The 24,249-nt window shown below is 42.5% G+C and overlaps 1 protein-coding gene and 1 pseudogene across 1 annotated transcript in view; both read right to left on the bottom strand.

Annotated features, from left to right (window-relative positions):
• The window catches only part of LOC120300120 (snake venom serine protease), a 38,853-nt gene extending 32,705 nt beyond the window's left edge, over window positions 1–6,148 (bottom strand). The window contains exon 1 of the mRNA XM_039325719.1: window positions 6,131–6,148. The gene's annotated coding sequence lies outside the window, so the exon portion shown is untranslated. The remainder of the gene's footprint in view (window positions 1–6,130) is intronic.
• LOC120300050 lies at window positions 821–6,054 on the bottom strand (annotated as a pseudogene).
• Window positions 6,149–24,249: the final 18,101 nt, after the last annotated feature.

The raw sequence follows: 24,249 nt of genomic DNA on the forward strand, positions 1-24,249 counted from the left end.
CCACTTAATAGTTTTAATTGATTTCCTCTTTTCCCCAAAATATCCTCTTTTGCAAACATTAATACAATTTTTAATGATTTGATAGATAACAATTAAATATATAATTTCCCCCCAATATTCCGAAAAATAATAATCAAATCAATATAATATTTCTTTTCTATCCAATCATTCTGGTTGCCTTACCATAGATCCTTTTATAGTTCTTATTTAAATTTGTTTCTCCCACAAGATTCTAAGTATTGTTACTGGTTAAGGTTTTCTCAAAAATTAATTACATTTAAAAATTTGACTCTATTTTTTCCATATGAACCATCTCACACTTTTACATTTCTTAAGGAATAGATAAAACAGTGAGAAAAAAAGAAAGGAGAGCAAGAGTAAAGAAACATAAAAAATAACATACTACTTAAAATATATATCCCTCCTAATCTAATATATATTTGTTTCCAAGATTTCTTATTCTTTTTCCCATAATAAAAATATGTTTAATCTTTAAATATTCCATTTAATAATCTAGTCATTTAGTCCTTTAACTCTTATTTAAAACATTTTTATCCATTATAATTTTCGTAAATTTTATCACATTTAAATATCTAAAACATTTACTTTCTCTAAACCATTTCAACTTTTTTATATTACTCATATAAAGAAATAGAATAAAAAAGGGGAAGAAGCATACTATATTATTTAGGGGATTCATCCCTCTTAGAGTGACTTATATATTCCAAATCTTTTCTATTTCTTTAACCATATTCAACCAAGTGTTTCTTTTTTAAGTATTCTCTCTGGTAGGTCCCATCATCTATTTTTTTTATTCCCACTTTGGTCTTTTTCCTTTGCCCAGTATCTTTCTTAATCAAAGTATTTTGCTGAGTCAAAAGGTTTTTCCATATGTTCATAAATGTTAGTGTAGATATATTGTAAAAAGTAAATCAGATGAAGTGTCTTTGTATGGGGCTTCTACCTTTCCATGTTTGTTGAAAATCTTTTTCTTTCTCTTGGCTTCTCTTATCATTTCCTTTCTCTCCGATGTTCCTGATATCTCTACAGTCCATTTTATCCAATCTGTTTTCTTGTCCTCAGATTTATTTTGCAATCTTAAGGGATAAGTTCTTTTCCAATTCTTGTGATTTTTTCCCCCACCAGGATTAAATCATGTTTCCTTGTTTTATTAAGTCCCATCTTTAATTCTCGATTCTCAATTTTGTATCCATTTATCTGTTTTATCTGTTCCTTCTCTGTTGTTGTTTTCTGTTAACTTAGAGTTAATTTGGGAATATATTCCAATGTAATTGGATATGGTTAGCGATATAGAAGAGATGTACTAATATGTTATATTTTCTCCTAACTTTTTCAAAAGTTTTCACTGGGGGCAAGTCACAGTTGTATTTCCTGCAACAATGCTTTGGATCCAGTCAATGTAATCGAAGACCTTGGTGTAGAAGCCAGGCTTAAGACGTTGGCCACAAGGATGCCCCCCCCCAGATACAATGCCCTGGAATTGTCCCTTACAGATGAGGGGTCCCCCAGAGTCACCCTGTTGAGAAAAATCAAACATGAAACATTACTACCGTATCTATGACTGGGAAGTGGAGCAAACAATTCTCTCCCATCATCCATTTACATATAGCCCCCAATGTTTCACTTCAAGGTTCCCCAATCCAGGATCCTTGTAGAAGAATTAACTCCTTGAGTTTCCCCCACCAGAATCACCAGTATTGGGAAGTCTGGAAATCTAGACACCTAGAAGGCACTTGAGTTAGAAAAAAACGTAACTTTGTATGTTTCTACAAGATGCCTCAAGGCTAGATCTCTGTCATAGCTTTGAAATTTGGCATCATTTCTTTAGGAGTCTGTCTTAAAACGGATCATCTTACCACACATGTATCTTTGCCTCCTTGCAGGATACCTGCACACAATGTTCTGCTTGTTGCTGGCAACACTGTGTAAGCTTTTCGACATAGTGCATCACAGACTATGTTAATGTTAGCACAATGAGGGACAGCAGGCAAAGTCACTGAAAAAAATAAAAAATAGGCAAAATTCTACCTTTCACAATTTTACCACCTAGATGCATAGAGCTATAATTTCCACTGTCTCCAAACAGTGGAGCTGATCTCGTTGCCTGGAATAGGAAGTATTGTCTTTCAAAGTTGTTCAAAGGGACTCCTGGGAAAAACAGTTTTACTTAAATGTTTTTTTGTCAAGTTATGAGCCGAGGTGGCGCAGCAGTTAGAGTGCAGTACTGCAGGCCACTTTAGCTGACTGTGTTCAGCAGGTCAGCAGTTCAAATCTCACCGGCTCAAGGTTGACTCAGCCTTCCATCCTTCCGGGGTAGGTAAAATGAGGACCCAGATTGTTGGGGGCAATGTAAATATATATAGACATTGCTTACTGGTGTACACCGCTTAGAGAGTGCTTGCACTTAAAGCGGTATATAAGTCTCATAAATAAAATAAAATAAAATAAAATAAATATTAATAGGTCTTAAATCAGCTGATGGACATTTGAAGACTTCTCAAATTTCCCCAGTACTCTATGCAAAGATTGCCTTGTTGGAAAAGTGGGGCTTTTGCTAGTTCAAAAGTCACAGAACTGATCTCGCATCCCCTGGAGATGACCTAGAATGGGGGTCTCCAAACTTGGCCACTTCAAGACTTGTGAACTTCCACTCCCAAAATTCCTCAGCCAGCATACTGAAACTTCTATATCTAAAGATGAAGGAGACCCATACGTTTGTATTGTGTACAAGAACAAAAAGCCAGGAATCTTGTCCAAAAGATCCCTTGGGTAGGACAGATGAGGTGAAAATAAGTCTTAGGAAACAAAGGAAAAATTTCATCTGAATCAGACAAACCTGGGCTTGAGAATATGGAATAAACCCCAATCCCAGTTAATCAACAAATCAAGAACTTTTGAGGATAAAAAGGGGTCCTAAAGCTCACCCACTCTTTGAGTCATTTTGGATCCACAACTTAAGAGTTTCCGTCCCTCTGCCTGGCAGCCTAATTGTGAAGGATGTATCTAAACATGGATGGGTGCATGTGTGGGTATGAGAAAGAGCAAATTTATATCGCAAGCAGTAAAGTTTTTCTGTTACTTAAAATTCACTGGGTCTCCATGTATTAAAAAAAACCTGTGGTACTTCAGTGGTTAATTGAAAATTATTTTTGTGAGTCCTTAATTATTTCCCAGCTCTTGACCAAGGCTGTGTGACTTGTCTGCTCTAGTCACACCTATTTGGTAGAAACCTAGGTAGAAAACAAGATGGGCTTACAAGATCTACCTATCTTGGCAGGATTGAATGTGTGGATGACCATAAGCCACAGCTGAGAGCGCACATAACACTTCTACGGCCTTACTAGCAATAGCAATACCACTTAGACCTATACACTGCACTGTCTGGTTGATTTACAGCATCCACATATTGCCCTCAACAATCTGAGTCCTCCTTTTATCAACCTCAAAAGGATGGAAGGCTGAGTCAACCTTGAGCCCCGTCAGGATCGAATTCCAGGCTGGAAGCAGAGATAGTATGCAATACTGCATTCTAACCACTGCACCACCAGGACTTAAAAGGAAGACGTCCTCTGCAACCATCCACAGAGATTTTATATCCATCCAAGGATAGGCCATGTTTTTGAGTTCATATTTTGAGAGCAAGGGGTAAATATACTCTGAAAACATCATCCGCGGGAGACGTCTCCATTTCCAAAACGGCCAAGGCTATTCACAAAACACCCCATTATTAAAGGTAATGAAGCCAGGCAAGACTGCCTTGCTAATGGGACTTTTCTTATTCCCAACAGCTCTGCTATAAATAAACCTGATCCTTTAGGTTTTTTTTTTTTTTTTTAGCTATACAGCATGCCAGTTCCTTACTTATTTCTTTTATTCCAAGGACCTTGTGGGTGTGGAACTGATGAAGAAATGGAATCTTAGGGAATCCCATTGTCCATCCACATTCCAATATTCATGGTTGACATAGTGAGACCCTAGACCAAGTTGGTGTTACATCAAAAGCTGGGTCTGAGAGTATAGACAGAGATCCCTACCATTAGGAGATGTGATTGCGCCCCATCCCATAATACGGCAAACTGAGCCCACACTGGGAGGGTTTGAAGGCAAGCTTAGAGGCACGATGTGTTCACTATTGCTGACAGGTCTGTCCAGCCTGATCAACATGATGTCCTTGTCCTTTTTGTCATCTTTTTTCCTATTGGGACAAATGAACTTCTCCTTTGCGACTCTTTTCTGCACATCCTTATTTGGTACCTCTAGGCTATGCATACCAAGGAATATGAGCATATTTCCCCTACAAGAAAAACAACAAGAAATTAACAACAACAAATTAAAGTAAACTCTATATTACTTGGGATGGTCCTTAACCCTCAACCAGGATTGTTAGCACCTGAATCCTGGAAGAGTTACAGTCAATGTCCTAGAGATCTGGGTACGCTCAAGAAATTTGTTCAAGGTGATTGAATAAACTATTTCCATAGTTTATGTAAAATCTTGAAGCATGAATTCACCTGTGTGCTGTTTAGTACTCAGAAATTATTCAGGTAATGTTCCAGATTTTGTTATTCTTGTTATTATTATATCCCAGAAAAAAGGAAAGATATGAATACTGTGGTGAAGAAGATGGAAATTCAACCATAAATATAAACAGCATTGCTCATGATATGATTGTGAGGAGCAATAGCAGTAACAGCAGAACACTCATTCAAAATGCACAGAGAAGTCACTAAAAACTAGCAGAAACATTATAAAAAAATCTGGATATCTAAACACGATCTTCCTCAATCCTTCCACATTCTGTAATGCCCTTACTTGTCGCAGTGTGCAGCGGTCAGCACCCATTCCTTGTTGATCAAAGTCCCACCACAGGAACCATCGCTAGTGATATAAACGAGTGCAAGGGAACAATGTTCATTTATGTTACATTCATCACCTCCAATGACCAGTTCAGAAGACTTTTGTCCTGCAAAGAAACCAAAAACGTTCAGTGTTTGGCTGTGGAGTAGAACAGAATCACTTTTATTGGTAGTGTTTGTATCAGTACACTAATTTTGGAGGGTAAGAGATGACTGTGGGACACACAGCATCAAACCAGTTGAATAAAATGGATTATTTGCAAATCATATATATGCCTACGTCCCTGTAGATAAACTACCTGTGAATCTTAAGTGATGTGTGTGTGTGTGTATGTGTGTGTGTGTGTGTGTACACACTAATTTTGAAGGGTAAGAGATGACTGTGGGACACACAGCATCAAACCAGTAGAATAAAATGGATTATTTGCATATATGCCTATGCCCATGTAGGTAAACTACCTGAGAATCTTAAGTGATCAATATATATATGTGTGTATATATATATTGGCAGTAAAATCCCTAAATACCGGTTTTGATATTTGTTTCAGAAGCATGCTCTATAATGAAGCAAATCTAACAGAATGGGAGCTAGGTTAAATCCAACAGATTTATTTTACCAGTTTGGACAAAAATTTAATGGCCATCTCATACAACATTTTTTAAAGACCACCTTCACATTGAAAACCTCTCCCCAACTTTTTTCTCAATACATCTTATATTAATTAATAAGTTATCTTTCTCTATTGAAATCAGTTGCCAAATAAATATAAACACGAAAGGAAGCTGACTATATTTGGGATTATATATTTTTAATTGGCTAGTTTTGCTGATATGAATAAATGTATCAATTCATACTATATTAAAAATACAGCAATGGTCTTCCCCATTTCCACAAACCGGGCCTTCTTCACCCACTCTCTACTTGTGACCTGCTTGTACACCTACAATTAAAAATTACATGCAAGTTTACTCCTGTAATTGGAGGTTTAAACCGAAAAAGACACCTAAAGCTCCGTTCACCCTTGACTCCATTGTCCAGGCTCTTACCGTAAGAAAGCTATAGTATCAGAAGGGTTGCTAGCACTCTGATCAGCACCACAGCTTCAACTCTGCATGGCAAGCTGTTTGCCTGGAATTTAGAAATGGGAACAATTTTGGCAAGAATGCACAGTTCAAAATATTTGATTAATCACTTTATTCTCTTCCACTCTGAGGCAGAAGGACAGATGTGGAAAAAAATGCCAGTTTCTCAACTGTAAGATCCCAGTCCCTTACTTAAACTTGAGATACCGTATCAATCTAATCAGATAACCAAAGTGGAGACTTCTTGATCAAGCAGCACTTTATTTGATCAAATTAAGCAGTTGGGTGGCCAACAATCTGGAACACTGACAGAGTTATGGCCAGAAGTGTCCCGTCTTAGAAAGTTGGTAGCATTGCTTTATTAACTTTGTTAGCCAATTAAAATCCGACAACAGAGCCATTACATCGTAAGAATGACATCAATTATTCCTGTACACTCCCTTATTCCCTCCTTCCATGAATATCCCATCCATGTACACGTTTCCCAAGCTTGCATGAAATTTCTCTGGTGCAAAAGCTGATTTAAAAAAGCAAGAAACCAACAGTTAGACTAAACAATTTCCCTTTGTTCCAGAACCCTTCACATCCTTATGTAACTTGGCTCTATATCATGCAGCCTGAACAGTGGTGGGATTCAAATATGTGAACAACCAGTTCTGTGTGGATGCTGCTTCCACAAAACCATTCTGGGCCTGGGCAACAAAAACTTAGCTACCGGTTCTGCTGAAGTGGTGCGAACTGGCTGAATCCCAACACTGAGCCTGAAGCATGAAAGAACACTGATAACAAGACTGGATATGTGCCTCTATAAAAACAGACCTTTCCGGAAAGCAAAAAACCCTAATATGTCATTAATGCAGTCTATGTGAGATGTTGGTGGAGAATTCACTTCAGCTTTGGGACAGAAGGAAAACAGATTTTTTTTTCTTTTAATTGGAAATATTTTTAAACCTAAAAAAGACAGGGCAATTAGACCATATAAAGGCAACCACACACGTAGTTGGCCCATTTGTTTGGCTGGTGTGGAAAAATGACTGTTTCTGTATTATGAATAGTGGGGGAATTGATACTAACTTAAGTCCAACAATTTTCAGAGTTGCAAAATTGGTTTGAAAAGACTCCACCTTTTCCATTCTAGGATCTAGTTTTGGAAAATGAGGTCAGGAAAGCTGGCTATGCACAGCACTGGATGGAGGCTCTCCGCAGCTGACATTTGTTTGAATTTGACGTTTAAAATTGGCCTTCACCTTTAAATTTCATAGTCTCCAGATGCCTGGACTTCAACAACTGGGGGGAGAGTATCCAGCTATAGTACCAGACTGGCTCAGGAATTCTGGGAGTTGAAATCCACAAGTCATAAGGGGAGCCATAGTTCCCCACCTCCACTCTAGAAGCATCAGCGGTTTTGGGGGTTGGACCCAACAGGAAAACGTGGGTGGAGCTGGAATATTCTTGCGCCCATTCTTCTGGTTCTGCTCTAGCCTTCCCGTTGCTGATACTGGCATCTTGGTGGCCTGTTCTGCAGGTGAAAGTCACTTTGAGGAAGCCTCTGCTTCATCGGCCTCGTTGTGGTGAAAAGCCGGGAGCTTGCTTGCAGCTGGCCAGAGAGAGGAGCCTGGCTGCTCCAAGCATTGCTTCCATCCTCAGAGGGGGTTCCCCAGCTGTGCCAACCATTGGGAAGAGCACAGGAAGGCCCAGTGCTCAGGGCACCTCCACCCTGAACGGGAGACTCGCCCGTTCCGGTCTCGGTTGCAGGCTGTGTCCTCCTATCCATTGGCACGTCAGTTTTGTGATGGGTAGAGATGGGAAAGCCTGGGGGGGGGAAAAACCGTTGTGTTTGGCACTATACAAATGAAATACACATGTGGTGCTGCAAAGTCCCAGTCCCTTACTTAAACCTGAGATACCATATTAATCTAATTAGATAACCCAAGAGGAGACTTCTTGATTAAGCAGAACTTTATTTGATCAAATTAAGCAGCTGGGTGGCCAACAATGTGGAACTGTGGCAGAGTCAGATCCTGAAGTGCCACATCTTAGAAAGTTGGTAGCATTGCTTTATAAACTTTGTTAACTAATGAAAATCAGACAACAGAGCCAAAGAGCAACAAAGCAAAAGTTAGACTAAACAATTTCCCTTTGTTCAAGAACCCTTCACATCCTTATGTAACTTGGCTCTATAGGTTGCAGCCTGAACACTGGTGGGATTCAAATATGTGAACAACCTGTTCTCTGTGTGGATGCCGCTTCTGGAAGTCCATTCTGGGCCTGGGCAACAAAAAAATAGCCACCAGTTTTGCCAAAGTAGTGCGAACTGGCTGAATCCCACCACTGTATTTGAATGTGTTGGAGGGCAAAATGGTGGATAAAGGGAGGTTCTTTTTTTTATTTTGGAGACCCAGGTGTTGAACAATACAGTCTTGTAGATTCTTCAGGCTTATACACAGTTCTGTTTTAAGAGCTCTTCTGGATCCTAGATTAGATGCATTTTGATTTTTTTTTCCTGGTAGATTTCCATCACTGTGAGAAAGCTATGAATGCCAAGAGCTCTGATCCCTATGTCTGTCAGTGGTATAAAAAAGTATACTCATCCCTGTGCCCTTTTTTTGGATAAGTAAATTATGTAAGTAAAAAGTGTTTTTGTATATTTTTGCAGCCTGAACATATTTGAATCCCTGGTGGGATTCAAATATGTGAAAAACGAGTTTTTTGTGTGGATGCCGCTTCCAAAAGTCCATTCTGGGCTTGGGCAACAAAGAATTAGCTTCCAGTTCTGCCGAAGTGGTACAAACCAGCTGAATCTCACCACTGATCCTGAAGCACGAAAGAATACTGATAATAAGACTGGATATGTATCTCAATAAAAACAGAACCTTCCAGAAAGCAAAAAACCCTAATATGTGATTCATACAGTCTATGTGAGATGTTGGTGAAGAATTCACTTCAGCTTTAGGATTCAAGGAAAACAGATTTTTTTTCTTTTAAATCAGCGGTTCTCAACCTTTTTGTGATGGCGACCCCCGTCACACGCATGCGCCGCGCATGCGCAGCATCGCCCGTAAAATGGTCGTTCAACCCCAAATGGGGTCGCGACCCATAGGTTGAGAACCGCTGTTTTAAATGGAAATATTTTAAATCTAAAAAAGCCAGGGTAGTTAGACCATATAAAGGCAACCACACAGTCAGTTGGCCCATTTGTTTGGCTGGTTTGGAAAAATGACTGTTTCTGTATTATGAATAGTGGGGGAACTGATACTAACTTAAGTCTAACAATTTTCAGGGTTGCGAGACTGGTTTGAAAAGACTCCACATTTTCCATTCTAGGATCTAGTATTGGAAAAGGAGATCAAGAAAGCTAACTATACACAGCACTGGATAGACCAGTGATTCTCAACCTGTGGATCGGGACTCCATTTGGGGTCAAACGACCATTTCACGGGGGTCGCCAAACAACGCAGTCCACCATTTTTTCCCCCTTTTCCTTAGCTGTGGTACTCCCTTTTATTCTATTGGCTTTTGAAAGCCAATAGAATAGACTCTCTTGAATAGAGTCTAATTCTATTGGCTTTCAAAAGCCAATAGGAATTGTCCAGGCTGTCTCTGCCCTGCTGAGCCCGCCAAAAATCCCATTCTGCAAACGGTGCTGCACCAGTTGAGTAGTCCTCGACTTACGACCGGTTGAGTAGTCCTCAACTTACGACCGGTTGGGGGTCGAGGCATTAAAAAAGTTGAGGACCACTGGGATAGACGCTGTCCACAGCTGTAATTTGTTTGAATTTGACAAGTTTAAAATTGGCCTTAACCTTTAAATTTCATCCTCTCCAGATGCCTGGACTTCAACAACTGGGAGGAGAGTATCCAGCTATGGTGCCGGACGGGCTTAGAAATTCTGGGAGTTGAAGTCCAAAAGTCATAAGTGGAGCCATATTTCCCGACCTCCACTCTGGAAGCAACTGCACTTTTGGGGTTGCGACCATCAGGAAAATGAGGGGCAGAGCTAGAGCATTCTTGCGCCTGTTCTTCAGTTGCTGCTCTAGCCTCCCCATCACTGATTCCAGCATCTTGGCCTGTTCTACAGGTGAAAGTCATTTTGAGGAAGTCGCTGCTTCATCAGCCTCATTGTGCTGAGAAGCTGGGAGCTCGCAGCCGGCCAGGGAGAGGAGCCCGGCTGCTCCAGGTGTTGCGTCCATCCTCAGTGGGGGTTCCCTGGCAGTGCCCACCCTTGGGAAGAGTACGGGAAGATCCAATGCTCAGGTTGCCTCCACCCAGATGTGGAGACGCACCTGTCCGGGTCTTTGGGTCACAGGCTGTGTCCTCCTGGCCACTAGCACGTCAGTTTTGGGGATGCATGGAGTTGGGAGGGAAAAACCCTGGAAAAATTAGGAAAAAAGAGTTCTGCCCCCCTTTTTTTCCTCAAAAACCATATTTTAATAATGGGGGAAAATGTTCTCCCTCCCCCAATTTTTCCAGTATTTTTCCAGGGATTTTCCCATCTTCAGGGGTGAAGAAGGTTGGAGTCCCGTGGATGCGGTGGCAACTAGAAGAGGAGGCTGGGGTCCTTTGGGAGGTTTGGACCACAAACAACCACAGTTCTGGTTCTGTTCATGGGGAACCTGTCCTGCCTTCCCCGGACATCCGTGGAGGAAGGGGCTCATGCAGACAGTCCTCCTTTCCTTGGTCATCTCCCCCTTTTATTCTTTTTTTTTTCAAAAAAGTTTTTATTTTCCAATTATCAATTACATAAACAAAAAGAAAGAAATTTCACATTTAACAAGATAAAATAAATACACCTAGATGTCGCCTGCCCACCCCCCCGAAACTGCATCCGCCCTCTCTTATACTCTCCCTTACTTCCCTCCTCCTTCTCCCTCCCCTCACCTCTCTCTCCCTTCCCCCTCTCCTCTGACCATCCTACTTCCTCCCAAACCTTTCTCCTCCTCTCCCTCTCCCCTCCCCCTCTCCTCTCACCATCCTACTTCCTCCCTAACCTTTCTCCTCCTCTCTCATCCCTCTTCGGATACAGTACTGGGGAAATGCCCAAGCAACATCTCTCTCATAAGTTATCCCTTATTATCTTACTTTGATCCTATCGTCTAACCTACCTACCCCCCCATCCCAACCCCCCTCCCTCCCAGTCCCAAAAACCCACCCACCCCAACCTCCCCACAGGGTTTTCAAACATATTAAACAAAATCTACTTAACTTTAACTAATGCAAACTAAATCTAACTAAACCTATCCAACTATACAAATAACAAAATCAGTAAGTTATTTTAACTCAAATACAAAACAAATTTAAACAAATTAAAGAAAATCAACTATCAAAATCAAATAATGCCAAATTTAAAACAAAAATTATTCATAATCAAGAGATTTTAGCTATGACCTAAGTCAAGTCTCCTAAAAAAAAAAAAAGGCATGCTGAGGAGATCAACCTCTCCAAAACACAAGACAGTGCTCTGGAAGAAAAAAAAAAAGGCAAAATGCTGTAATTCTCTACTACTGGATGTCATGGTTCCAAAACGAAGCAGCTTTTCAAAGAACTTTGAGGCTTATTCCTCTAAAACAATCTTTTATTTTCTGCAAAACTTCAGCACTAACAAAGTTAAGCCAAAAACTGAATCCTCCCCCCCCCAAACACCCGTAACAAAGCATAACTCACTCCTTCATTTTACAGTCATCAATCACATTCTCCAATTAATGTGAAGTGTGAAGTGCCCCTCCCATTGCAGCTGACCTTGGCAACACTGTGCTCAGACATTGTTATGATTAACTAGGATATTTTACCATCCACTAGACTACTATTATCTGCTTTAACTCTAGAAGTGCTATACAGGCTAAATAAAACAGGTTTGCTTCTTCATATATGGCAAGCAAGAACATCTGATGTTAGCAGTCTTGACACTGACTACTAGTGGATGGGTAAGGAAAAGTGGATTCACCTAAGCCAGCAGTTTTCAACTTGTGGGTTGCGAACAACCCTTTTACAGGGGTCGCCTAAGACCATTGGAAAACACATATTTCCGATGGTCTTAGGAATCGAGACACCGCTCCGTCTCTATCTCCGCATGACCTCCTCCTCTATTTGCAGAGAAAGAGAGAGACAGAGGGGCACTTTTGCTTCCCTTCTCTCTCTCTCTCTCTCTCAGGCAGACTTACCTCCTGCAGGGCTCCTGATTGGCCCTGCACCTGGGTGCCCCACCCCTGAGAGAAGCGCGGCCAAGGCCTTGTGGCTGTTGAGCCGTGCAGGGAAGCCCCGAGATCCTTGCTGGGAGCAGCCCGCTGGAGGCTCCACTGAGTGGGCCACCCTCCTGCAAGCCGCGGCCCGAGGGAGACAAGTCCCTGCGATCCCGAGCCAGCCCGACCATTGGACCTGCTGGCCAGGAAGGCGTGCCAGAGTCCAGGCTGCCAGGAAGGAAAAAGGAGATTCAGCAAAGGTAGGAGAGGAGAGCTGCCTCCTGGGGCCCAGCACTGGCGGTGGCTTCCTTGCCCTCCTCTTCCTCCTCCCCTTCTTCCTCCTGCTGCCCCCAAGGCAGCTCAGGCAGGTGCTGAGATAAAAAAGGATGCCTGGGGGGAGCAGCTGGTCTGGCAGAGGGGCTGGCAGGGACCGCATGGCACCAGCCCCTACCATGGCTCCATCGGATGGGCGGAGGGCGAGGCCAGGCAGCGCGGAGTCCTGGCTGGGGCTGCTGTGGCAGTTTTCTCACCCTTCTCCTCTCTTTCTTCCTCTTGCTGCCCCCAAGGCAGCTTGGGGGGGCACCAGGGCAAGAGGGGTGCCTGGTGGGGAGCAGCCAGGCTGGTGGAGGAGCTGGTGGGCCAGGCAGCACCAGGCCCCACCGTGGCTCCATCAGATGGGTGGAGGGCAAGGCCAGGGCAGTGCGGAGACCTGGCTATGGCAGTGGCCAGGCTGGAGCAGCAGGGACCCCGGATGATGCAGCAGTCCTGCTCCCCCTTCCCACCCATTTGGCTGAGGATGCAGTGGAGGCCGGGCTGGGTGTGGGTGGTGACCCCCGACAATGCTGCCGTAAGAGAGAGAGAGAAAGAGAGAGATGAAAGAGAGAGAAACAGAGAAAAAGAGAGAGGAAAGAGAGAAAGAGAGAGAAAGAGAGAGAATGAGAAAGGGAGGAAACAGAAAAAGAGAGAGAGAGAAAGAGAGTGAGGAAAGAGAAAGAGAAAGAGAAAGAGAGAGGAAAGAGAGAAAGAGGGAAAGGAATGGTGCTTCTCCAGCCAGGCTGGGCAGAGCCGACGGAGCGGCCTTCCTGCCCCCCCCTCCACGGCCAGCTGGATGGGGGGGTGGGGGTCACCACAACATGAGGAACTGTATTAAAGGGTTGCAGCATTTGGAAGGTTGAGAACCACTGACCTAAGCAAATTTTGGAGAGTTGAGGAGAGATGTTATCCACAGAAGAGGCTATGCAAAAGCTGGTTCAGATACATCAGTTAAGTGGGGTATGATTATTTTTTCGGGGGTGGCGTCAGGGCTTTTCTTCTGAACTGCTTCAAAGGACTCACAAGTACATAATTCCTTTGATCACCATTTCTCAAAAAGAGTTATCCCTTTAGAACTGTAACTCTTCCATACAATGATGCTTCTCAATTAAGAGAGGGTCAAGAAATATTTTGAATACAATCTTTCTGATCCATAATGCAGAGACGCCAACATTCACATGCATCAATTATACTAATTAAGGTAGTTCTGCTAGCAGCCCCGTGTTTGATTTTGATTGGGGAGCCTACTGTCACATGGAGTTCTCTATCTTGCTTCTTACGGATTCAGACATTTTCTGAAAATAGATATGAAATCAGGAAATTGATATATCCTGGTGCTTCAGAATGTCAACTATTAAAAGACATTTCCTTAGGAAAAAGATCAGGTTTCCCCATGGCAATTTTATTCCCTAAAGAATTTAATACAGGATTGCCCTAGATATTTTATTCTAAGTAGAACCTGCTCACAAATCATTGTCTACTCCCTATTGTATGCCTTCTTACTCTCTTATAATCCCTTTCTCTATAATGAATGTAAATACCAACATTAATTCTTTTCCAATTATCTCAGTGGTGGAGTGAGCATTCCAAAGGACAGAGGAATGGGGGAAGGGGCCGTAAGAGCTACCCTTTTACTTGGTTCCTTGTGAGTCAGGTTTTGGAAACCTTTCCCACCCTTTGTCCTCACCCAGATGTTTGGGATAGTATTCTTTGGACACTACAAAGCAGGGATCTTGAAACTTGGCTCTTTTATGACTTGTGGACTTCAACTCCCAGAAGTCCTCAGCCAGGTACACTTGTGGTCATGTGATTGGACTTAATAACAGTTTTGTTTAACAACTGAATTGCCTGTCAAGGACTCCTGGTACAATCTGATTCTCCTAGCTGCAATCAGTGAAGCAAATTAAATCTTCTGCTCACATCAGCTATAGAAATATGTCTGGAACTCTTTCTGCTAAATAGAAAAAAGCCTTGATATCCTTACCAGTGACCAACAGCTATTTTAATCTAATACATTAATATGCCTCTCTGTTTTAAAAAACTTTCTGATAACAATCTAGATGCAGTTGGAAAGAAACGTGTACCTACCAAAGTGATAGTTTCTAAGCAGCTCCTAAAATATTTCTGTTCAATAATGGGAAGAGAGCAAAAGTGTTCATTAAATTGCTAGTTGTGTCCCTTTAACTGAGACTTCATGACACTTTAAATAAGAGAAGAGCACCTTTCCTAAAATGATTATCTGGGGGGGGGGGAATGAAAGGTACAAAGGTATCTTGTCTGCAGACAGTAAAACAGTAACAAAAATGACATGCCACATGTGATACAGTGTGTGCCCCTTACTTTAGTATTAAGTACTGAAGATTTATACACATTAGCTGGGTTCAACAGTAGCCTATGCTCAGATACAAAACAGATGTTCTGTTCTCACAAAGAAAACCATTGTATGAGGGCTTCACTTGTGACTGACATGATAAAACAGTGGCTTCCCACCATTCACCAAACCACAGTTACTGCCCTATTCCATTTCAAGGCAACCCCAGCTTTTGTGTAAATTCTGCTATTAGAAATTCAAACTGGTTTAATACAATCAAGGCAAAAGCAAGGGGGAAAAAGGACCTTGATGCCCGAATCTGATGTACCCCAACCTTCTTGCCAATGCTCCTAATCTTCATATAAGTGCTAATCTATGATGAAAAGACAAGACAAGCTATCTGGGCCAATACTGTCACCCAACTAATGATGATGATGGTTTATTAAACTTGTGGAATAGTGTCATTTGGCTGCAAGGTTACCTTTTGCATTAAGTCTGCTTGAGTGCACATTCTTTTTAAACAGTTTTCTGTAATTGTCATCATAGGTAGACCTCAACTATGAGACACAAAACGAGAAAACAAATCCAGACAATCACATTGTCTGATTTGGAAAGAATTTATTTGCAAATTATGGTGGAAAATAACTATTTGGTCACCTACAAACAAGCAAGATTTCTGGCTCTCACAGACCTGTAACTTCTTCTTTAAGAGGCTCCTCTGTCCTCCACTCATTACCTGTATTAATGGCACCTGTTTGAACGTGTTATCAACCTCAGTCACACTCCAAACTCCACTATGGTGAAGACCAAAGAGCTGTCAAAGGACACCAGAAACAAAATTGTAGACCTGCACCAGGCTGGGAAGACTGAATCTGCAATAGGCAAGCAGCTTGGCGTGAAGAAATCAACCGTGGGAGGAATAATTAGAAAATGGAAGACATACAAGACCACTGATAATCTCCCTCAATCTGGGGCTCCATGCAAGATCTCACCCCATGGGGTCAACATGATCACAAGAACGGTGAGCAAAAATCCCAGAACCACACAGGGGGACCTAGTGAATGACCTGCAGAGAGCTGGGACCAACGTAACAAAGGCAACCATCAGTAACACACTACACTGCCAGGGACTCAGATCCTGCAGTGCCCGAAGTGTCCCCCTGCTTAAGCCAGTACATGTCCGGGCCCGTCTGAAGTTTGCTAGAGAGCATTTGGATGATCCAGAAGAGGACTGGGAGAATGTCATATGGTCAGATGAAACCAAAGTATAACTGTTTGGTAGAAACACAAGTCGTCATGTTTGGTAAGTAATTATTATTATATGCTTTAACTTGCTATAACTCTGCTTTATAAATTTTATAAAGTAAAGTTACTTCCCTACTTTATAAATCACCATTACTGTGGAATCGGTGGGCGGTTAGAAAATTTTACTACTAACAGAGATACAAAAGTGGGCGGTAGGTATAAAAAGGTTGACTACCCCTGCTCTAGAGCATGATTTGAATGCTGTTCCAGAACCTTTCAGTTGGAGAAGCATCTCAATGTAGAGATGGTTAAGTAATGCTGGGCTCCTGCCTAATGCTTATCACTTTCCCCTTGTCAATTTGTCTGCTGTGGGTATAGAGTTACCATTGCTAGTAAAACTTCTACATTGCAAACCCCACATGGCTGTGCATATTTGGCTGGGCTGTTTCAGGTCTGCTTTGGCTAGATCCTATGGGAAGTCCCCTAGGAGACTTGCCGTGAGACTGGGCAGACCCATCCAGGAAACCAGCGCTGGCATTTTTAGCAGTACCCACACCATGAAATATCCAAAAAAGACTGATTATTTGCTAGAAAACAAGTAATGTTCTAACTGGCAGACCAACCTCTCTCTCTTGAGCTTTGTGTAATGTTATTGTCAATGGCTTAGCCTCAGAATTTAAAGCAGCCATTCTGATGTACAAATCAGAACTCACCTGATGGGCCAGCTGTGGATTGCATGTCACACATCCTTTGAACACAGCAGACTTTTTTCTTTTTAGCAACTGATTGGAGGATATTGGTAGAAAACAAATTTGTAGCTGGCTTTTTCCGCCTTTTCCTCTGATCTCATAAATATTGCACCAGAACTCCTGTTGGTAGAGAACTCTGTTTTTGAACCTCTTTGAAGTCCTAACTTAGTGTTATTCTTTCCTTGTAAAAAATGATCATATTTTTGGCCATGCTTTTCTTTGCATAAAGAAATGGGGGTATTTTTGGATGGGTGCAAGGAAGAAAGAGACTTTCTTACACATTGACTGAAAATATCTATTCATATTCTTAAGAGTTTCTTTTCCGTTTTTTTCATATCAGTCTTACTACATTCAAAGAAACTGGGGGGGGGGGCACTTCTTGGAAGGCTACTGGTTGCTTGGCCTGCCCATGTTTGATTTCCTTTAGCCATTCCTAAAAACACAACCTATGCTTGTTGTTATGTCCTGGGCCTGTGATTGACAGAGCAGGTGCAGGATGCTGCAGAGAGACCCGGGCAGACCACGTGGCCTGCCCGGGCCAGACAGGCTGTCTCCAGCCTATTGCGCTTGTGCAGAGCGGGAAAATATGTTGCATTTATTGGCTGACGCTGTTCCCTGCAAAAGATATAAAAGGGATCAGCGCCATTTTGTGTTGTTCGGTTAAAGCTGAAATAAAGAAGCATCTGTTGTTACTCCTGCCTTGTTTCAATATCTTACCAACACAGAGAACAGAACATTGATGACAAAGGTGGGATCATGCTGCAAGGAAGAAAAGAGAGAATACTGGGCTGACTCACCACAGAAGTCCAAAGTGTTTGGAAGTTCGGCGTTCCAACTTGTACAACTTTGCCTGCCAGTATGAAGATACTGGAGGGGAGCGCGGCAAGATTTGTCCTGGAATCCCTTTGCAAGTCTGAGCAGCATGAGGCATTGGAGGAGGCCACCAAGAAGAAACCTTGGCTAAGATTGGACGTCTGTCTGAATTTGACATAATGCACCCTGAACGTTGGAGCTCCTACCTTGCCAGGGTGGAGAACTACTTTAGAATCAACCAAGTTCGAGAGGATGGGCTTAAAGCCTCAATGTTACTTTGTGTCTGTGGGCAAGAGACTTTTGACATTGCTGAAAACTTGGTTGCCCAGCACCTTTGGAATCTATTGCTTATGCAGAGTTGAAGAAAATGTTAAAGGAACATTTTGAACTGAAGCTATCAGTGATTGTATGGCGTCATGCATTTGAACAGTGGGACCAACATCCCAGAGAGTCTGCTGTGGACTTTATTGCTGCCCTGCATCAAGCTGCAAGGCCCTGTGAATTCAAAGACTTGAAAAAATGGCTACAAGATCGGCTAGTTTGTGGCTTGAGAAGTTGAGAGCTGAAGCAAAAGATTTTTGCAAAAGAAGCTTTTTTCCTTCCAAGATGTGCTAAGGGAGATCACAGCCGAAGAAGCAGCAGGAGGAGCTGTTAAGGCCTTGCAGCTTTCCAAGAATCCTACAAGCTTGGGCTCAATCCATCAAGAGGTTGCTTGAGAGGTATCCGAACTGGATTCTGACAATGAGGTCGACCGTTTATAACAGCCAGCAAAGAGAAGGCCCAGAGATCAATCTGACAAGGGGTCTGACAAGGCAGTTGGATTCCCTCGGTGTTTCGGATGTGGAGGCCGCCACAAGCATTCTGATTGCCCTTTTCGCTCTGCTACTTGCCAGGCATGTGGCCTACAAGGCCACATAGTCGCTGTCTGTTTGGGTCGCAAGAAAGACCGTCCATTGGAAGAATTGCCTCGGAAAGGTATCAGGGTCCACAGCCAGAATAGGGTGGGTTTTTGCGCGTCCCGAAGGAGCGTATTGAGAACAGGGGCCCAACGGCCATTGAAGAAGAAGCTGCGTATTGATGTCAAATTTCAGGGGGTCCCCTTAATGATGGAGCTGGACATGGGTTCAGCTCTGTCAATCATTTCCCAGAACACCCTCTGTTGTAGAAGCGGCCAGAGAAACTTAGGCTGTCGAATCTTATCCTAACAGACTTCCAGAATTCCCAAGTCAGTGTGAAAGGGGAGGCCATTTTGAAGGGATTTTGGACGTTGTTGTAGTTGAGGGTGACCACGCAAGTCTAATCGGACTCAATTGGTTCAAGGCACTTGGAATTCAGGTGACTGGGCTACACAGTTTGCAAACTGCAGGTCTTGCGGATGTTTGCAAGGAGTTTGCTGACATGTTCAGCCCAGAATTAGGGTCGTATAAGGGGCCTCCAATTGCTTGATGGTTAGATCCCTCCATTGCACCGATTAGGATTAAGCCTCGTTGGGTGCCTTTTGTGCTTAAGCAAAAGTTTAATGCTGAGCTGGATAAACTGCTATAGCAAGGCATTCTGGAACCTGTGGATAGCAGTCCATGGGAAACACCCATAGTCATGCCACTCAAGGCCAACGGGGAAGTCCGCATTTGTGCTGACTATAAATGCACACTAAACAAAGCGTTTACAGCAGCACGCTTATCCAGTGCCTGTGGTGAGCCACATTTTGGCCTCACTTAAAGGAGGCCAAGTTTTCACCAAACTTGATTTGGCCCAGGCCTATCAACAGCTACTGGTTGATGATGCAACGGCAGAGGCTCAAACAATCATAATGTACCGGGGAGCTTTCAAAATCAGAAGACTGCAGTTCGGAGTTAATGTAGCTCCTGGCATTTTCCAAAGCGTGATGGAGCGAATGCTCTGTAACCTTTTGGGAGTTTGCCCATATTTCAATGATGACCTCATTGCAGGGTAATCAATCGAAAATCTGTCTGAAAGGCTTTGATCCATTTTGCTGCGTTTCCGCAAAGCAGGGCTGAAGCTTAAGCAGGAAAAATGCAAGATTGGAGTAACTTCCACTGAATTCTTGGGGTTTTGTATAGATGCCAAAGGCATCTATCCTGCTGAGTCCAAGCTCAAATCGATTCAGCAGGCCCAAAGTCCCAAGTCGAAGACCGAGCTTCAAGCCTTCCTTGGACTTTTAAACTTTTACCATTCCTTCCTTCCCCAAAAGGCTTCAGTGGCAGACCCATTACACTGGCTCTTGGATAAACAGGCTCCATGGAAGTGGGCAAAAGTCCACAAAAGGAGTTTTGCTGAGGTCAAAGCATTGTTGTCTTCAAATGCTGTTTTAGCTCATTTCAATGAGCAGCTCCCAGCTTGCGATGCATCCCCTTATGGGATCGGGGCTGTCTTAAGCCACCTCAAGGCTGATGGTACACAAGTTCCTGTAGCCTACTATTCAAGGACTCTGTCTTCTTCTGAGCATAATTACACACAGATAGACACAAAAGCTTTGACCATTGTGGCTGGCATAAAAAAGTTCCATGACTTTTTGTATGGCTGCCATTTCATGGTCTTTACAGACCACAAGCCACTGCTGGGGTTGTTCACAACGAACAAGCAAACCCCACACATAATTTCTCCTAGAATGTTGAGGTGGTCAATCTTCCTCCCTGCCTATGACTATTCCCTGGTTCACAAACAGGTAAAGAAATGGTCATGCAGATGGCCTTGGCAGATTGCCTTTACAACTCTTAGAATCAGATCCTGCTCCAGCTAACCACATCCTGGCTATCCAGAATTTGCCTAAGTCTTCCCTAAATGCAGAGGATGTGGCTGCAGAAACAGCCACTGATAACACGCTAACACACGTGTTGAACTGGGTACTGTCAGAATGGCCTGATACATGTCCTGGCACCAACTTCCAGAGTTTCTGGAAAAGAAAGCATCAGCTATCCACCTTTAAGGGTTGTGTCCAGTGGAGTAGCAGGGTAGTGATCCCAACCTCATTGAGGACTAGAGTCTTGCAGTCTCTGCATGAGGGGCATCCGGGCATAGTCCAGAGGAAAGCACTTGCACACAGCTATCTCTGGTGGCCGGGGCTTGATAAAGAGATTGAGACCCAGGTCCATGGGTGTCACAGTTGCCAACAGTCCAGGCCTGAAATGCACAGGCTCCTGTGCATAGATGGGAGGACATACATGCTTCTTGGTCAAGGGTTCATATCGACTATGCTAGCCCCTTTCAGGGGCAATTCTTCCTTATTGTTGTGGACAGTCACTCTAAATGGCTAGAGATCGTTCCAGTATCTACCACAACTGCTGCCAGGACCATCCAGGTGCTGAGGGGAATCTTCGCCTCTCACAGGCTCCCAGATGTTCTTGTCTCCGACAACAGACCTCAATTCACCTCTTCAGAGTTCCAGTCCTTTCTGAAAGCCAACATGATTCGTCATGCTACTTCAGCACCGTTTCATCTGGCTTCCAACGGCCAAGGTAAGCGCATGGTACAGATGCCTTGAAGAGGTTCACTTATGGGAGCTGGCACCACAGGTTAGCTGATTTTCTCCTTTGCCACTGCACCACACCTTGCACAGCTACAGGTAAGAGCCCAGCTGAACTCAGCTGGGGTCGCCGTCTTATTACCAAATTAGACAGATTACACCCAGACCGGGTGGCTTCACATGTTTCACAGCAACAGGCATCGAGACTACAAGTCGGTGATCCAATTTGGGCAAGGAACTATGGACTTGGACATCTTTGGGGGATAGCAGTGGTCTGCAAAGTCACTGGGCCACTGTCATACAAAGTGATTTTGGAAGATGGTCATGTGCTGCATCAGCACATTGACCAGCTGCGATGGAGGCTACCTAGTCATCCTTCCGCTCCTGACCCTGCTCTTGGGGGGGAGGAGGACCATGATCACGATTGTGGATCTCAGTCTCACTGTATAAGTGGGGGCTTGCACTCTCCAAATAGGGGTTTTGCCAATGAGGCGGCTCCTGACTCTGGCACTGGGTCCATGGGACATTGCACGCAAGCAGCTTCTCATGCCACACCTACCTCAGGCCTTGTGCCGATGGGACAGTGTTCCCGACTGGGGTCTCTCACTGATCCGGGGAATTCTACCCTACCAAGGAACTCTGGTTTGGGCTTACTAGAAAGAGCCAGCCGAAGTCAAAGGGACAAAGGATTGGTCCTACCGGGCCAGGCCAGCTAGCAAGATCCAGGTTTGCCCACATCAAAGGGGCCTCAAAGTCCCAGTCTGCCGAGACTGGCAGGCAAGCTTGCAGACTGGGCGGTTATAACAGCTCCGAGACGAGCGGAGTGGGCCAGAGGCTCTCCAAAGTTCTTACAAGATTATGTAAGGTTCATGTCAGTAAGCGGGCAGGCCTAGTGTTCCCTAGAAATAAGAACACACGCAAAAGAGTAATGTGATATTATAAAGTATCAAGTATGTTGTGGAGAGTGACTTGTAGTAGTTGAAATAGTAGTATCTATTTTTTGAACCAAGAGGGGAGGGATGTTATGTCCTGGGCCTGTGATTGACAGAGCAGGTGCAGGATGCTGCAGAGAGACCCGGGTGGATCATGTGGCCTGCCCGGGCCAGACAGGGTGTCTCCAGCCTATTGCGCTTGCGCAGAGCAGGAAAATATGTTGCATTTATTGGCTGATGCTGTTCCATGCAAAAGGTATAAAAGGGATCAGCGCCATTTTGTGTTGTTCGGTTAAAGCTGAAATAAAGAAGCATCTGTTGTTACTCCTGCCTCGTTTCAATGCCTTACCAACACAGGAAACAGAACACTTGTAGTCTTGGGCCGTAAGCATCATTGGCTGGGTTAGCACAACGCAAAGATCCAGGAGCTTAACTTTTTTTTCTGTCTCAACAGATTTGCTTAGTTTTTGAATGGCCCACTGGGATGCACTTTCTTGGAGTTGGGCCAGACACTCAGTTTGACTTAATTTTATTTACATGAAATGTTAATAAAAGATAAAGATACACTTCTTTTCTATTTGATGGCTTCTCACCCCTGCTTTAGATAACAGTGCATAAATAGCTCTGCTAGATTGACCCAAATGTATCTCAGTCCAAGATTTTGTTTCTTGCAGTGCCCACTAGATACTGCTGGGTATTCACAAGCAAGAAATGAGGGCATCCTCTGCACCTGATAGTTGGACCGTACTTCCCCCAGCTTGGAAGCGTTCACAATTAATAACCCTTAATGCGCCTGTCCTTATTGGGCCAAAAATCTATCCAAGATGATTATCCCTACATTACATACTATTGAATTAAACAGGTTAAGAACAATGTATTTGGTTTGTAGATGAAAGGAAGGGCCAAGGTAGATTTATCCGAGAATGAGTCTTGTTAAAGGACTGCCAAGGAAGGACTACCTAAGATGGAAGCTGAGTTCTTAATAATAGCAGAATCAAACCTAGCTCAGTTTAGGTTATGTAATGATCTGATCTCTGCTAGTAATCCATCAATGGCAGGAACAAACGTCCGTTGGCTTTACACATTGCATTAGGCGATCGAACAGGTTGGTTTGGTGATGGCTTCCTGACCTATATGAACCTAAGCAATTATGAGCTTCATTGCTGTCCTTCAGAACTTTTTTTTTTCAATTTCCCACTCTCGTAGTATCTTTTCCACCAAGTCAGACCTTTTCCTTTTCTTTTCTTTTTTGTAATTTATTGATTTTTTAAAACATAAATCACTTAATAATTGGTGAACAGTGTGTTCTCTGCGTTTACATTTGTAAAACCAGGTTTTTTTTTTTTTTTGTCATAGAATGTCCAGAACGGAGTTCCAGCACCTTTTTTTGATAGAACCTTGTAGGATAGGCAAGGCGGGTTGTATGACATGTGTGAGTTCCAGCACTTTTTTTTTTTTTTACAAAAAAAGCACTGTGTAAAACAATCACTAGCAATTGATTTCTGTAATCCATAATCCACTTAATACTTTTAATTGATTTCCTCCTTTCCCCAAAATATCCTTTTCTGCAAACATTGAGTTAATACAATTCTTAATGATTTGATAGATAACAATTAAATATATAATTTTTTCCAAATATTCCTAAAAATAATAATCAAATCAATATAATATTTCTTTTCTATACAATCATTCTGGTTGCCTTATCATAGATCCTGTTACAGTCCTTATTTAAATTTGTTTCTCCCACAAGATTCTAAGTAATCTTACTGGTTAAGATTTTCTCAAAAAATAATTTCATTTAAAAATTTAACTCTATTTTTTCCATATGAATCATCTCACACTTTTACATTTCTTATGGAATAGATAAAACAGTGAAAAAAAGGAGAGCAAGAATAAAGAAACATAAAAAATAACATACTACTTAAAATATATATCCCTCTTAAGCTAATATATATTTGTTTCCAATATTTCTTATTCTTTTTAACCATAATTAAAAATATGTTTAATCTTTAAATATTCCATTTAATACATCTAGCCATTTAGTCCTTTAACTCTTATTCAAAACATTTTTTATTCATTATAATTTTCTTAAATTTAATCACATTTAAATATCTAAAACATTTACTTTCTCTAAGCCATTTCAACTTTTTTATATTACTCATATCAAGAAATAGAATAAAAAAGGGGGGGAAAGCATACTATATTATTTAGAAGATTCATCCCTCTTAGAGTGACATATATATTTCACATCTTTTCTATTTCTTTAAC

Source organism: Crotalus tigris, unplaced genomic scaffold, assembly GCF_016545835.1.
Source record: "Crotalus tigris isolate CLP2741 ecotype Arizona unplaced genomic scaffold, ASM1654583v1 scf7180000024338.4412243, whole genome shotgun sequence".
NCBI classification, from domain to species: domain Eukaryota; kingdom Metazoa; phylum Chordata; class Lepidosauria; order Squamata; family Viperidae; genus Crotalus; species Crotalus tigris.